We start from the raw sequence: 15,050 nt of genomic DNA on the forward strand, positions 1-15,050 counted from the left end.
TATATTTATGATTTTGAAAAAGCAGTGTACCTGTAGCTACATCTACTTTTTGATGTATTTGGTATTTAAAACCAATTTAAATTATATCCTCTTAAGTGGTCTGAGAATTTTCCGTTCACTGAAGAAATATTTAGTATCCGTATTACATACTATCCCACTCCCAAGTCCACTTTGCAAACATAAAAATGTTTAAGTCACATTCTTAAACTGCAAGAAGTATGAACCCAGTTACTGATACAAGAAACTGGCTTTTCTTTTGTCATAATCTATATTAAAATGGTCATTAATGAGTTATCACTGAGCAAATCTAAAAAAGGCCTAAGCAAAGAGAAATACTTTTAATTTCTGACTTTCTAAGGTAAATTCAGTTTCACTCATGAAATTTCACTTCACTTTCACCTTATTTATTTGTTGTGGGACAATGCATGTTAAATTCCTCAAATTCCATACAGAATATTAATAATATTTGTAATCTCTTTGATTATGTTTGAGTAGATGAGATGTCAGATTTAATTATTCCAAATCCATCTAATATTTCCTTTCCCTTTATTCTACTCCTGGGAAACACTGGCTCAATTTAAGTATCTCCAACTTCTTTCTTGGACTCAGGCAAAAACATGTCTGTAGAATCAAATCATGGTCAACTATAATAGTATATTAAAAGGAATTATGAACTCTAAGTACTTCTCATTTAAAAATCCTTATGTGTAGAGCATCTATCCATCATGTAAACCCTGGTTCATCATGTTCACATGTCGTATTAGTACATGTCCTTGCTATTATAGATTCCACACAATTAGTCTTTAATTTCTTTATAGTAACACACTCATTAAATCATTAGGTACCTACTATGTGCCAATCAGTTCAATATGGTGGACTAGATTTTTTTGCTCATAAAGAGGTTGCAAAAGAAACTAAATAAATATATAAATAAGCAAAACACATGATATGACTCAAAGGAACTGAACACTGTACTGAGATAGAAAATAACAATGAAGAGAGACAAACCTAAATTGCACAGGAAAGTCAAGAAAGACCTCTATGCGAAGGCCATGTTTAAACTGAGATCTGAAAAATAAGGACCTAGATTTGCTAAGAATATCGAGAAAGGCACAGGCAACTGTGTACTCAGTGTCCAAAGTGCTGAGAGGGTCAAGAACTAGAGCAGACTGAACAAACAGGAGGGTCTAGGTGGGATCATAAAAGTAAGAAGAAACCAAATCAGGCAAAGCCTTGAGAGCCACAGTAAGGAATGTGGGGTTTGAGCTGAAGGAAAGTCACAGCTGCAGGTTAAAGAAGAAGTAACCATCTGATGGCTGCACAGAGAAAGAATTAGGGACGGCCCAGAGAATAGGGAGATGAAGTGCAGATGAGAAAGATGACAGCGATGATGGTGGCGACAGGGAACATAGTGGCGGGAAAACATAGTATGTATATTTGAGACAAGTTTTAGAGCTGAATTCAGTAGGGCACAATGGTAGATTATATGATCTGTTAGTTCTTTCTCAGCTTGTTAGCATTTTCTGATACTACCAAAGCTTCAACATATGTATACCGTTTTCTATATTAGATTTAGATCTTAGATTTATATAACACCTTAGATTTTTATTCATTAAAAAGGTTTTTAGAGAAAACATCTTAATACAGTGATCAATTTGTATATCAAGAAACACTTATTATCCAGAGTCTTCTGCAAATGAAAAACTTTGCTAAAATAATTTTACAAATAATAGTGTATCTATTATAAACATCAAAGATTATTTTACTTAAACCTGTTCTAGGATTTTTTTCCTGAAGTGTTTCATCCTTCTCCAATCTGCTAAACAAAATATATTTAAGTAAAGTTTTTGAAAACTTCACACTTGTCCTTATATCACTATGGTACCCCTAGAACTAGTGAGATGTAAAAAAGGGTTTCCCCTACTCTGAAAAACTAAAAAAAATATTGTTTTGAAACAATTAACTCCATTTTGTTTTGTTTTGTTTTGTTTTGTTGCCTCAGTGGTTCTTAATTCTCATCAAGCCTGATGTAGCTGTTAACTTTTGATTCACTGTAATATGTTGGGTTTGCTTTTTTAGAAGTGGGAACCTCACTGTCACGTTTTCCTGTAAGCTAATAGTACTCAGGCTATAAGTAAAGGGTGTGTATTTTTGTTTTCTGTTTTGATTGCACAGGGATTTTTTTTTACATGCTGACTTCTCAGATATATTTTAGGTCATTTGAAGTTGCTTGATCAGCAACATTCAGGTCAGGGAAATGTCCCTATAATAACATTTTATTTCCCACATTTCCATAATACTTAAAAATGGAATTCATATTACCATATATATTATCATTTTAAGATTCTACCAAGACTTCCTCCTTATGATACAACTTCAACTACATCATTATAATGGTTATTTTTTAATTTGATGGCTAAAGTATAGTTTTCAAGTGTAAATAAAATTTGACCATGAAACTAGCTTTAAAAAGGATTCCAAATTCATTGACTGGGAATATGATGTAATTTTTTCTTTCTTTCTGTCCATTTTGATATGGCATGGAGAGTCTAATCAAATGTCCACTAATTCCCAACCACCAGAACAATTTTCAATGTCTTTTGACAAGTAACATGTGAACACTTCAAATCCAAAAGCAAGATGTTTTTGGTACTGGGAATTAAACTCAAGGCCTCATGCTTGCTAGGCAGGCACTGTGACACTGAGCTACATCCCTGGACCAGCACCATGTTAAAGTGCCTCTTCAAATTACATTCTTCAAACTTATCTATGTATAATTGCCTTGTTGCATAAAAGAAAATGTGTGACAAAAATATATAAACAAAGCATTAGCAGAATCAAAGAACATTCTTAACATGCATTAGCATTATTTTGAGGGCCTGTTGAAAAAGCAGATCCTAGGTATCCATGGCTGACCTGCCAATTGAAAATCCTTAAGGGGCCTAGAAATTGCTATCTGAAACAAATGCTCCCCACATGATTGACACTGGTATTTCTTAAGACCACCCTTAGATAGCACTGTGGTAGACTTCGGCTAAGAAATCAGCAAATTTTTTTCCACTTCATACTAAACTGTATTTTCCAAAGGTGACTGCACAAACATAAGACCTACATCCTATATGCTCTTCCTCTGAGAGGACAATGACATTTCTCCATCAAATGATGGCATTTACGTTACCTCTGCTTGAATATAGGGAGACTTTAGATTGCTGTGAAAGTGATGCGTTGTGACTACTAAGAACAGTCATACAATATGGATTCTGCCTGGTTCTCTTATGACGCTTATCTTAGGGAATCAGCCACCATACTGTAAAGAGGCCAAGCATTCTTGTGGAAAAGACATATGTAGGTCTTTCTGCCACAACTCCACTTCTCTCACAAGAGCCAGTCACCAACCACCAGACATTGGTGGTTAATGAGTGGGCATTGCGATCATTTCCCCCTCTGTTTTATATTGCCTCAGTAAAGTAATAATGAGCTTTGTCACCTAGCTCTGGTCAAATTTCCAATGTGTAAATAAAATCAAATCACCAATCTTTAAAGTTAAAGTTTTGTGGCAGTTTATTAATGCAGCAGTCAATCGACCACAACAAATTCCAAAGGTTTCTTCAACTTCTTCAGATGAAAGATAAAGCCACAGATAAACCTTGGTTCCTTCTGGTTTGCATTTAAGGATTTCTAATTGTATCCAACCAGATCCACTGCCAGCCTGGAAGACCAACTTACTGCGTTCTGCACTGGTAATTGCCTAGATCTACCAATCTCAACTAGGAGTGATTTTGCTCTCCACAAAACATTTGTCAATGTCTGGGGCCATATAAAGATTGTCACAGCTGGGGAGAGGTGTAGAGCTGGCATCCAGTGAGTACCAGAAATACCACTAAGCATCCTATAAAGTATAGCAAAACCCCTACTCCAGGAACAAAATCTTAGGAAACCTAAAGAGTAGCGAGTTTGAGAAACTCACCCACATCTGGTTCACTGCTGTGAGCTCCTCAGCTCTCACCTATGACTTTCTTTACCACCTCAGAGGTCTGGTGCTTGGAAACTAGGAATTAAAGAAATGTTACATATTAGAGAAAGAGGAGATTAGAATATTAGGATTATCTATGTAAGTACAATGGTCTGGACGCTCATGCTCCTCTAAAGCATGATTTAATCTAACTCATAACTAGAGAGTTAAAACCTACCCCTGGATATGATGATATTGAAAAGGGGTGGGGGTATTGATAGGTGACATGTTCCTGAAGGCTCCCATTAGTGGACTATTGCCATGTTAAAAGGATTTAGACTGCCATGTGCAATCCCAGACATAAACTCCCATCTTGAAGAAAGAGGCTCTTGTCAGACACAGAATCTGCTGGTGACTTAATCTTGTATTTCTCAGCCTCTGGAATTGTGAACAATATGTTTCTGACTTTTCCAAATTACTAAAAGTACTTTTGTTACAGCCGCAGGAATGGACTAATACAACAATTGGGCCTGAAGTCTTCCACCATATTTGTGAATTAAAGTAACATTTTTCCCAATCCCAGTGCTCAAGTCCCAACTCCAGAGATTCTGATTTCAAAATCATTGAGTGTTAGCATTTTTTAAAAGCTCCTATACAATTCTAACGTTCAGCTAAGCATGAGAACTAGAGGTACAGGCCCCTTTACCTGGGGACTGTGACTCCAGGAACATTACTGAACGATAAAGGGTAAAATTTTAAAACCCCGATCAGTGATTTGGATTTATCTTCCACTGACAGCCTGTGGCCCATGTGACACCCTGCATCCAGCCTATCACATTCCATCATGAAGAAGTCTGGAGCCATCATGCTTCACTCCTCCATATCAGTTTGGGATGGACGCAAACTCAAGTTAAATGGTGTTCGTTATGCCATAGGCAATATGGTTTAGTACATGCTGAGCAATCAATTCCAGGACAGTGGACCCAGTCTGCTGTGTGCCTCTCACTAATAAGCTCTGTTTTCTATATTGCCCATTATCCACGTAAGAAGTGTATGAAGCTGGAGCTGAGGATTTAGTTCAGTGGCCTAAGCGTCTGTCTGGCAAGGGCAAGGTTGTGAGTTCAATCCCTGGTACCAAAAAACAAAACAAGTGTGTGAAAACATCAACTAATATTCTAAGAATTTTATGACTGGAATATCTATCTAAATTAAATTTATATGATTTGTATAGTTCAATATGATAACAAAAATTGCTGGTAAGATTTACTCTGCTGATTCAGTTCATTCCTTTCTAAACAGTGCATACATGGCCCCCTCACAAAGCAAACGCATTGCCATCTGCCTCAGAGGCTAAATAGATGAACGTATGCTCATTAAAAAGAAAAAAGTTTATGCATGAGATGGAGAAAATGTGTACTAGCCTATTATTATAATAATTACCTCAGCAAAAATGTGTTATTTCATCATGACAATGAGCTTTTCTGAATGTGTCATTATTGCATTACACTGTGGTAAAAAGAAAAACTCAAAACTACGATTTTCTTTTCAAATGCATCCATCAAAGAAAAGCACCAATTTAATAAATTTCCTAATAATTATCAAGTTGTAACTTTTTTGTTTTTAATTTTTTCCTGTTAAATACCAAATTAGAAAGACGTTTTGATGCCATATTTATGCCAGTTGAATATCTAGAATAATTTTGTGCACCAAGCTGCTCAATGTGCGTGCTTATATCCTATAAAAGTCAGTCATGATGAAGGGTTTTGTTTTTTTAAATCAGATTGTCTAGGCTTAAATCCTAACTCCGCAATTTCCTATGTGGTGTTGGATAGTTATTTTATCTCATGTGACTCAGTTTCCTCTTATGAAAAATAGTTAGTACTAACTTCAGAATTGCCTCCAAAGAGTGAGAAATAAAATGAATAGGATCTTAGCACAGTCTCTCACACATAAGATGCATTTCATGAATGAGTATATTTTCACTTCCAAACCTGTAGTTATTCACCTTCAATCAAACCTTAGACCTATGTTTCCAATGGTCTTCTGGATACCTCCAACTGAAAATTTTCAGGCCACTTCCAAACTTTACTCCTCCTACACTCCTTCACTAGCCACTAGTGCCACTTCACTCAGACAGAGTAAGGTATCTAAAGTGATTTTTCAGGCTCTCGCATCTTCTAGAAAAAGGCCATCGTATCAGTTATAGCAATTATATCTTGACTTTTCTTATTCTCTAGAGACGTACTGTTTGCTACTAAATGGAATGTCTAAAATATTTGAAATGATATAAAATATATTAAATGACTCAAATCCTCGTTATCTACATTGTAACCTTTCTAATACTCTGAGAACTGTTTTAATGGTTGGTTAAAGGTGCTAAGCTTAACTTGTTACTGAACACCTAAGTAACAAGATTCGAGGTTGCTGAGTTTGTACTTGCATCTACCCATGAACGTCTCATACATGGACCTCGGGATCCACGCTGTAAAGCTATATTATTACTCAGTTTCAGAACCTAACACCAACTGGGCAAGGACTGCAGGTCTTTTATATTTTTATTTTAAATTTTTGATTAAGTGTATGTTTGCAGCACACAATGATTACATTCAGATAACTTAATTCTTTTTCCTTCCCCTTCCACCCCACTCCTGCCATCCTCTTTGAATATCTTGACTTTTCCCTTTCACAAATCCTCTCCTTCATCTTGCTTTTAAAAAAAGTGGTTTAAAAACCCCCAAAATGGCTCTTTTCCTTAAGTATATGTTTGCCATAGATGCAGTTTATATTCCTCTTGGGGAATGAATACATGTACCTAACACAACTTTTTTCTTTGTTTAATCCCCTTCCTCCTCTGCCTCCCTTCTCCTCCTCTAGATCCCCGTCCCCCATTTGTATTGGTTGGTATTGTTAATCTCGGTTCATATTTATGACATAATGTTTAACATACAATGAAGTGACTAAGTTTGAACATCAGGCAGATACTACTTGTGTAGGCCTATATTTATAAGTTAAAAACGATTGTCCTAAAAGGATTCAGTAATATTTACTTAGAGAAATGTCAGGTTTTTTCTCATGAGAATTATCAATTTAATAAATAATACCGTCTGAAAATCAGGAAACAGTCTTACAAAATGCAAGGTCCATAATATATTTTCAAAAATTCAAACTTAATTGAATGTCAAGAAACACAAGGCCTTCAAAAGATAGAAATTTTTCAGTTTTATAAAAGTAAATCCAACTTAATGGAGGAGAAGCTCAGGCTTTAAGTCCACTATTCCTGGATTTGGGATGAGCTTTACCAAAGTCTCGTCTTCAGAGAAAATCAAAGAATGAGAGAACAGCAAAGTAGGGATTGTTATTCTCCCCTTTCATTCCCTGCAGCAATCTCAGGCTACCCTCTAGTTTGCCACTGATGAGCATTTAACATACAAAGATGTCCACAAAGAATACAACAGAAATTATAAACCCAGTATGAACACAGCAGGGCAAGGGTAAAATAATTAAAATCTATCATGAAACCTCAATAAGATTTCCAAATTCTTAATAATAAAATTATATTACTTTTTTAACGAAAAGAATCTAATGACTTAGAAATGAAGGATATTGTAAGATCCTGCCTAGAGCAATTTGGAAAGATTTTGTAGAAGTGGCTTTAGAAAGAATTCTTGACAAGCCAAGTAAGCGAGTAAGAAAAAGGGGAAAAACATGGCTGGCTGGGAAGAAAAGCTCTGAAAAGGCAAGTGAAAGTGGTAACACAAAGCCAGAGTTCTGTTCTGCAGAGCACGCTGTAGATGGATTTGGGAAGAGCCAGGGGAATTACATAGAAAAGGGCACCGTGAATGTGATTTGGGTCAGAATGTCCACGGTTTCATTGTTGGTGTTAACTGACCCTTTAGCAGCCTAGGAGAGAAGTAGGGAAATAGCACAGACTGAACCACCAAAGAAGAAGGTGACGACTGAGATTTATGTTTCAGAAGGACAGCTCAGCAAGCCCTGTAGAGAGGGGATGGCTGGAGTTCCAGAGAAGGATGCAGGGTTTGTTTCAAGGAGACTTACTGTGGAGAAGGCAGGGAAGGAAAACATGGCGGACTCCTGAATATGTGGGATTTCTATGATTTCCCAAGTATTGATAGGAAGAGAGGCTCAAGAAGAATGAAAAATCAGAAGAAACCAAGGAAAAAATCATGACAGATTTCTGGTAATCCTGCAGTGTTCTGAATAAAGGAGAAAGAAAAGTCCATCTCAGTCTCAGGTCAGCTCTGCTCACTCACTGGAAAGGCATGGTTAGGGTTCTCCAGCATCGAGTCCGGGCACAGGACCCACTCACCCTGCGACACCCATTCTCAGAAGGCACCAATCTCTAGCAAAACATCCCAGCCAACTGTGAATTACCCAGCCTTGGCAAATGGGGAAGTTATCCATATGAAGATGTGCTTAGTGCTTTTTCACCATGATGCATCCTTAGGCTTCTTTGAACATTTAATGCATAAACATAGCATATCATTTCTTAAGCTAATATTTTGATCACTAATGAAACTGAGCTTCCCTCCATGCCCTTAAGTACTTGTATTCCCTTATCCTTACAAATCTTTTATAGAATAAATGATTTCTAATACATTGCGATGAGCATATTCTTTTCTGTAAGAGTTTATTGACATAAGATTTAGAAACAAATCATGAAATTTGTTGATTGGTTTGTTATTTGGAAGCTTAGCAAAGATCATTATTACTAATGCTAAAATATGATAAAGTCTCAGAGTTTTATGCTAAGTCCTTTAATCCATCATAAATATGTTGGTATCAATTAAGCTTCTAAAGTCATTTTGAAATTGCTAACTAGTTTTTCAACACCATGTTTTAAATTATTTGTCCCTTCTGCATTAATTCCTAAATCATGTTTTCTATTATATTAAATAATATCTGATATTAGGGTTTATTTCTGAGCCATCCTATTTACCAATTTACCAGCTGAACAATCATTTTTTTTTCAAATCAGATTACAACATCTTTGAGAAAAGGGGTTGTGTTTCATTGATGCTTATTTTTTCTATAAGCCTATCATTTTATACACAGTAAATGCTCAATAAATATGTATACTTAATACACAAATGCTTAAATTGACTGTCCTGTGCCTAATTTACAAAGAATTTCCTTGCTATGTTAAAAGGTCACATTCTTCAAGGTGAAAGATGAAGTAATTTTGAAATTAGAGAAAGGGATTGAGAATGGCAGTATTCCAAGTATAAAAACTCCATGTGAATTTGATTAGAATAATGTAAATTCTGTGTGACTTCACTCTCCAGAGGCCATGTGATCATGAGAAAATGCTGAGAGGGAGAATTTAATCATGGGTTCACTATGAGTTACTGAGGTTCCAAAAGGCCTTTGGAGCTGTGTAATGATGTGCAAATCAGTCTGCATACCACAGTGGCTCAACAGATGAACTATGTCAGTGGTGAATTGTTGTCTTTATAATGTCTCCCAGTACCTCGATATGGGAGAATCATCCGTGGCTTCTTAAAACTACTATACATTTAAAGAAAGTAATGATATTTAATGCTTATCACATATTCACTTACCCTTCTAGTCACATATAACTTTAAACATGTCAGATTTTAATGAAAAAGCAATAAGCATATATGCCTCTGCCATGTACATATAAGTGAAATTGTCACATAGCTGTATATCAAATGGTACAAAGATAACTGCAGACTGAAAGACCGGAGAACAATTTTGTTTGATTAAAGAGGTATACAACTAGATTATCATAAAGAATGTTAAGGGTGTAGTCTTCTATATAAAGACACACTCACTAGGTTTATTAATGTGAGTAAAGACTTATAGAGTTACCAGAAAAGGAAAGTTATGTATTCAGTAAGACCAAAGATATTTGATGTTATTTTTATGACAATTATGCAAGTCTGGAAATAAGTATTTATGCATTGTAAGTATTGCTTGTACTGTGAAATTAAAATAACTCTAGTTTCATTGTAAAAACCTTTGAGATAGTGTATGATGAAATCTAATCATTTTGTTCATAGTCTTTCTTGATTTTCTTAGTAATCTGTGAAGTTTTTGTGTGTTATGAGTTTGTATGTGTGTTAATATGAATATTTTAAAGGCAGATTTTTCATAATAAAATTGAGCAGGGGAGTCCTCAACTCCACATACATACAGCTTCCTCTGTGAGCAATGTTCTACATCCTGAGTGTAAGTTTGTTACAGTGATGAACCTGCATTTCTATATCATCAATCAGAGTTCATATTTTACATTAAGATTCACTCTTGCAATTCTAAATTCTATGGGTTTGGACAATACATAAAGACATGTACACACTTCTGTGCTATTGTACAGAATAATTTTCCCACACTTCCTAACCCCTGACAGCCATTGATATTTTTATTGTCTCCATGGCTTTGTGTCTTCTAGACTACCATACAGGTGAACTCATGTAGTATATAGCCTTTTCAGGTTGGTGTCCTTCTCTTAGTAATAAACATTTAGGCTTCTTCCATGTATTTTCATGGCTTAGTAGTTCATTTCTTCAGTGCTGAGTAATACTCCATTGTCTAGATTACTTTAGTATATTTATCTATTATTGAAGGTCATCTTGATTGTTTACAAGTTTTGGCAATTATAATAGTAGCTGGCATAAATGTACATGGGCAGGTGTTTCTATGGACATAGTCACCTTTTGGGTTAATACCCAAGTGTATGATTACTGGTTCACTTAGTTTTGTTTAAAAAAAAAAACTGCCAAACTGTCTTCCAAAGTGGCTGTACTATTTTTCATTCCTACCAGCAGCAAATGAAGGTTTTCATTGGTCCATGTCTGAATTTGGACTATTCTAATAGAAATGTAGTGGTATCTCATTTTTATTTGCAACTTGAGTAGTTATTTTAATATTGTCATTCCATAAAAGAATAGAGAGAGATCCAGGGAAATTAAATAACTCATCCATGATTTTATGTTCTAAGGAATAGATTTAAACTTCAGTTTGTTTCAGATTCCCAAGACTTTGTGCTTTTATTATGGTTGAGTCGTAGTTAAGCAAGAATGGAATCCAAATTTGCATATGCAGGACATGAAATGCTAATTTCCCGTCATATCTATTATTCTTCCTAGATTATGTTTACCCAGATGACCCTGAGAAAAGGAAATTCCAGACAGCTGTGGGGAAATGAGGGAGGGGAAAGTGCCAGGGGAGGCTGCATTTGGATTCAGTTACCACTGTGACAACCAGGCAGGGTGACTTGGGTGAAAATGTGTTTAATATAACTCAAAATGTGGTGTGTGACAACTCCACTGTTTAAAACCAGCCCAGAATGAAGACTGTATAATGATTAAAAGTACCCAGAAACTTTGTAGCAATTTATTACTTTGTGATTTTCCTTTTTCTAATTAATTCATTTTACTTTACTTTTTAAAGCACTAATCTGTGTTGGATTGAAAGCCCAAGACGCATCCCAAAGTAATGTGTGGAACACAAGATCCGAAGTGAGTCCATACAAGATACAAAGGAACTGTAGTATTTATACCTCACTTCCCAGCTGCTCAGCCTTCAGCTGAGACCGCACCCAGGAATGTTCATTCCTTAACACTGCAAGCCCTGTGCTGTGACTCGGCAGCAGGTCACAAGAGAGAAGGTCACTGGTGGTGTCTGTGCAGATTTGGGTCAACAAAGAATTTCAAAGCTAAGGAATTCATTCAAACAACACTTCATCTCTACAGTCACTGGGAAGTGAATTAAAAGTTAAAGAAGTATTAGATTGCTGCATGCCATAAAGGGATCACTGAAAGCTAAGGTTTGGCTATGAACAGATACCAAGTTTCATTTAAAATACACTATATTTTTCACTGAGGAAACCAAAGATCAAAGTACCTCCTGCCCTTCTCTACCTCAATAAGCTTGGATACTGATAGGTGATAAAGTCTTGAAAGTCAAATATTCTTAATCAGGATGCTGAATCTTAAGTGATTCAAAGAGGAAGGGGGTGACTAGAACTCCCTCTTGTGCATTATAAATTTATTCCTTGCATTTCTCTATCTTTTGTTTTTGGTCTTATTCAATCGGCCTCCCCCTGATTCTGTGAATTTCCAATTTCCTTCCAACATTTTTCTTTTTTTTAATTTATACAAACCACAATAGGACTCTGCTACGTGGTATCAAAATCCATCCCTGACAAGTGATGATCAAAAGAATCAGACCTCTATTTCATGCCTGCTCAAGAATTTTCTTAAAGACGTGAGATTGGTTTCTTTGCCAATTTGGGTCTCAGTTTCCACATTAATAAAATGGGACCAGCTCAATAGTATGATTCATCAAAAATTAGTCTGCTTGATGTTCTTTAAATAAAGGGCTTTTCTGGAGAATTCAGTACATGCTGGCCTACTTGAGTTTCTGGAAATGTCTACAGGAAAGAATTTAATTTAACTTTAACTTAGCATTCCTCAAGTTTAATCATGGAAGTCTTTTTTTCAGAAATCATTAGCATTTCATGAACTCAATCATCCAAAGATTGTCTTGGCAAGAGATTCTGGTTCTTTTTTAAAATTTCTATCTGACAATGAACTTTGTCCATAAACACCTATAAAGAATTTGAGGTATCTGTATTAACCAGTTAGTGGGAGGTTCTTAAACTCCCAGGTATGTAAAAACAATTTAAGAAGCTTTGTTAAAATGCAGGTTGCTGGACACTCTACAAGATCTACTAAATCAGAATCTCCTGGCACTGAGACAAAGAATTAGAGCTCAGATTTACTCTGCAGGTAATTATGTTGCAGATAAGACTCGGTCCACAAAATGATGAGAAACACTATTTTACAGAGCACTTCAGTGAAAAGAACATTTCAATGGTTTATGTTCATTATCACTACAAGAAACTAGAAGTCATATTAGCTGTGACATAGCTGATGCCACCAGTCAGCAATTTCAGATGCAATGTAGACTGTCCACTAAAAAGCTACTGAGGAGCTGCAATCTCAGTTTCAGAAAGACTAATGCTATAATGTCAGTCTGATCATAGATACAACTATGAGGTCAACAATTTGAGCAAAATCTGATTAAAGTCTGCAAACTCAAAAAAAAAAAAAAGTCTTCTTAATGATCCTCTCCCTCCTCTTTCTCGCTTAAGGCTTAACTTCATTAAAAACTGAATTGGTGAGAAATCAAAAGGGCTAGGGAAGAATTTTAAGTCATGTAATTGAATGACTTACAACTCAAAGAATCTTATGATAGGAAGGTTAGAATGAATGACTGAAATGTTTTTCTTAGACTGTGAATTTCATGTGTTCTTATTACCATAAATAATGAAAAATTAGCTGTCAGAAATTCAGCATAAAACAGCAGTTATACATTTGAAAACCAGAAATTAGTGACATCATCAAGTCTTGAACATCTTTTCTTCTGTTAACATCTTCAGATATGATAAAGGTAATAATATTCCATTTTTTTCACAATACTTTGTATAGTTTTTACAGGAAAAAAAGATGAGTTTTGGTGACGTGAGTTATTTACTGGATGCAAGCAAAATTTTTGTTTCTAAGTAAATTATGGTTACTGTAAAAATAATCCTCATGATAGTTTGCAGGATTTTGGGGGAATTTACATTCAAGTTTGTAGCCCCAAAGTACAGATAAGTTGCTTAAAAATAATTTGCAGGATCACAGTCTCACATCCAGGATATTGTGCTGTATTTTTCTTTAATAACCAGACCTAAAATCACTTCTCAACTGGAAAGTGGTAATAAATGGTGCTATGCTTTTCCTTCAATAACTCCATAAAGCTGGCACCCTGAAATTTATTTGCGGAGTATTCACTTCACAGCCTGTGGATGTCCTTCTTCCTGAAGGGCTTTAAACTTTCCTGAAACATCTATGAGCTTTATCCTATTCCTCTTGCTACACAGCTGTTGTGACCTGCTCTACAGAATATATCCGCACCTAACAATACAGGGATACAAAATTAGTGCATACCCCATCTATTCTGCAAAATTACATCAATTCTTATGTGCCTAAATTTATATGCATATAATATCATAACCTCCGTTTACAATCCAGCATCAAGAAGTAGATGAAAACTGCCATAAAATTCTGATGAGATGACAGTCACCTTAAGGTGTATGGTAGGCTCACACATCTTCAGGGGAATTTGGGATATTTTTCTTTATTTTGCACTGTGCCATCTCAAGAGTAGCTGCATTGCTTAGGTCTGTGACCTGATCACTGCCCCAGTGAATCACATATCAGATTTTTCATATGTTAAGTAGCACTATGGTGTTTCAGACATGAAAACAAAGAGACTTCGAGAAGTGAAACGAAGCAGGTTTAGTTCTACTTGTGTAGCGCATACTGCCCCACAGTGGAATTGCCTCCTGGTGGATCCTCGCACTTCTGCAACTCGGTTTCCAGTTTCCTTAGCTGACGGCGCACCCCAAGGTGCCGTCCACACCTGAAAGAAGGGAGTTTTTCATGCTGTGGTGTATTAACCAGGTACTTTCCGTTCACTCAGTTAATTAGAAAACAGAAAAAGAGAGAGAGTCACAGAGACAGAAAGAGCTTGCCTCCCACTTGTTTTCTTACTCCAAATAAGGAGACGGAAACTATTAAATAAGAAGGGAAAGTCCCTGCAAGTTTCACCTTGACCTGGCTGGACTGGTCAGCTGCCTATAAGAGACGGGAGTTCTGTTTCAGAGATGGGATAAGCTACTAGTGGAAAAATAAGAAGCCAGACTTCAAAATTGGGACAGCACTCCTGCCCCCACGGGGGAAAAGGAAACCATCATCACCCTGTCTCAAATTGGAAACAGCGCCCCTCTTCCAACTGGGGGCGGGGAGGACTGGGTCCCCTCCCTCCGCTTTGAGTGATGGTGACAAGGCCCGAAGGAGGCGTGTGGCTTCCCCAGTCGCCCCGCAACACATCGCTCCCACTGGCACCTGAATTTCTGAGCTGCCACCAGGCAGAAACGCCCTCCCTTCCCCTCGCCTTAGCGTCTTTCACTCCTTGGCTGTGGTCTCTAGACTTCTTTGTTCCGTTTGCTGGGCAGGCGAGGTTTAATGTCAAGACAGAGTGTGGCCAGCAAAAGCCCAGAGTCACC

The sequence above is a fragment of the Cavia porcellus genome, unplaced genomic scaffold, assembly GCF_034190915.1.
Source record: "Cavia porcellus strain 051 isolate PalLab524CR breed Dunkin Hartley unplaced genomic scaffold, mCavPor4.1 scaffold_2, whole genome shotgun sequence".
Lineage (NCBI taxonomy): Eukaryota > Metazoa > Chordata > Mammalia > Rodentia > Caviidae > Cavia > Cavia porcellus.